This window comes from Aplysia californica, unplaced genomic scaffold (genome assembly GCF_000002075.1).
Source record: "Aplysia californica isolate F4 #8 unplaced genomic scaffold, AplCal3.0 scaffold00457, whole genome shotgun sequence".
NCBI lineage: Eukaryota > Metazoa > Mollusca > Gastropoda > Aplysiida > Aplysiidae > Aplysia > Aplysia californica.
In genome coordinates, this window is record NW_004797727.1 from 236,193 (window position 1) to 238,483 (window position 2,291).

Genomic DNA, 2,291 nt, shown 5'->3' on the forward strand with positions numbered 1-2,291 from the left:
TGTCCCTCTGTCGTCACATGTGGTCAAGCTGGACAATGGACGCTTAGGTCCGGCAACTTACAATGGTGGCAGGGAAGCCGTTAGAACAACAACCTTTTCTTATCATGGAGGGGAAACTTTTACGGAAAGTTTTAGATTCAAAACTTTAGAATTCAAATAACAAAAAAGCCTCCCGAGAACGAACGTAATGATCCCGTGGTTTATTTTGTACTCTGGTAATGACAACATATCTAAGGACAAGAAACGCTCGTGCGTGTCAAAAACCGCGTGACAAAAAAGAGAAAAATAAAACAGGACGCTGCAAATACTAAAAGTTCACCCGTCAATGTCTGACGATTTTCTGTATCTTCAGAGGAGAATTTGTTTTAAAGAAATGACATCATACCAGTTTCCTGTGGCTTCTGCTATGAGCAATGAGATTAATTAATTCCTGCAAAGAAGGTTTGTCACATTTTAAGAATAATTTAAAAGAGTCATTTCCACAGATAATATGACAAGAAACGTTGGTGTGTCTACAAAAACAGCGTAAGAAAAAAGAGAAAAACAAAACAGGATGCTGCAAATACTAAAAGTCGGTCCGTCAATGCCTGACGATTTCATACATCTACAGAGGAGAATTTGCTTCAGTAAAAAGAAAAAGAATAAATAGTGATGTTGATAATCTATGGCTTTTGTTACCTCCAATGTGATAAATTCTGGCAGAGATGATTTTGCCACATTTCGAGAATGTATAAGTTTCTTTTCTACTTGCAGATCTGCGCAGGTTGCAGGCACCTCTCTTGATCTTCAGCATTTCTAATTCCTGGGTCTCACGATGTGCTGTCCTCTGAACAGTTATATAAAGAAATGATTATCATGCCAGTGTTCTGAGGGGTTATGTGTGTGGCAAAACCACAATAGTTTTACATCGTTCTCCACCCCCTTTGACCCCTCTCCCTAATAGGTGCTACAGAAGAAAGTTCAACATATCCTTGACCGGTTATCAGAGTGTATTACGTAAAGAAACATCGTCGTAGTAATAATAATAGCTGTGATGAGGTGTCTGTGAGTGTGGTCATTGTGGAAGTATTGCCGCGGGGCGTGTCCCTCTGTCGTCACATGTGGTCAAGCTGGACAATGGACGCTTAGGTCCGGCAACTTACAATGGTGGTAGGGAAGCCGTTAAAACAACAACTTTTTCTTATCATGGAGGGGATCTTTTACTTCAAAGTTTGGATTGAAAACTTTAGAATTGAAGTAACAAAAGAACGCCTAAGAAATAACGTAATTATCCCGTGGATTATGTTGTACTCTGTTGATAACAACATGGTATAGAATAAGAAATAGATTCTGTGCCTGTAGAGGAACAGCGTAAGAAAATGGGGAAAAGCAAAACAGGATGCTGCAATAATTAATGAAAGTCCCTCCGTCAATTTCTAACGAAATGCATCTACAGAGAAGGATAATTCTTAAAGAGAAATAGAAGAAATAAAGATTAAGATTTGGTGGCTTCTGTTATGAGCAATGAGATTAATTAATTCCTGCAAAGACAGATTGCCACATTTTGAGAATAATTTAAAAGTGTCATATTCACAGACAATATGGTTGTGCACAACCTGTGGGCTTTTCTCTTGACTTCAGCATTTCTATTTCTTGAATTATTTTTTATTTGCTGCCCAAAATGATTGCTTGTAATGACACAATAAGGAGAGTTTTGATGGAAGATGGTAAAAGTGACCTTCTGTATCTTTTAATGTTACAGATCAGAAGCCTAGGTCTTTTACTTTTGATTGATGTTTTTATTTGAGGGAACAAGGGATGTTCATTGTCCAAAAAGATTAAATACATTTTTTAGTGCAAGCTGTTATGTACAATTCATCCAAGTAGGGGAATGTAGATGTTGACATTTGGGATTGGCTTCAAACAATTTCTTTTCTTCCCTCCCTTTGTATCTCGGTCTTTCTGCTGGGGATTTTTCACCTCGCCGTCGCTCACAAAAGGTCTGAGTTCAATCCCCATGTGGGGAGAATTGTTGTGGAATATCTCAGACTTCCTGCTGGGATTGGTCTCTGTCTCGGCCGCGACCTTTCTTCTCACTAGAGACAGCTCCGCCCTGCCGTAGACCGGCACAACTCACTCTCCTACATTGGTCGTTGGAAGGGGCGGGTACGAAGGTTACAACCAACCATTCTCTTGTCATTCACAGTTGTTGCTCCAGATTGCAAACTTCAAACAACAACACAACAATAACAACAACAACAACAACAACAACAACAACAACAACAACAACAACAACAACAACAACAACAACA

The 2,291-nt window shown here is 39.2% G+C and overlaps 1 long non-coding RNA gene across 1 annotated transcript in view; it reads left to right on the forward strand.

Annotated features, from left to right (window-relative positions):
* LOC118478276 overlaps window positions 1-1,442 on the forward strand; it is a 3,121-nt gene extending 1,679 nt beyond the window's left edge. The window contains exon 2 of the long non-coding RNA XR_004858931.1: window positions 1,039-1,442. This is a non-coding gene — a long non-coding RNA (uncharacterized LOC118478276). The remainder of the gene's footprint in view (window positions 1-1,038) is intronic.
* The last annotated feature ends 849 nt before the right edge of the window (window positions 1,443-2,291 follow it).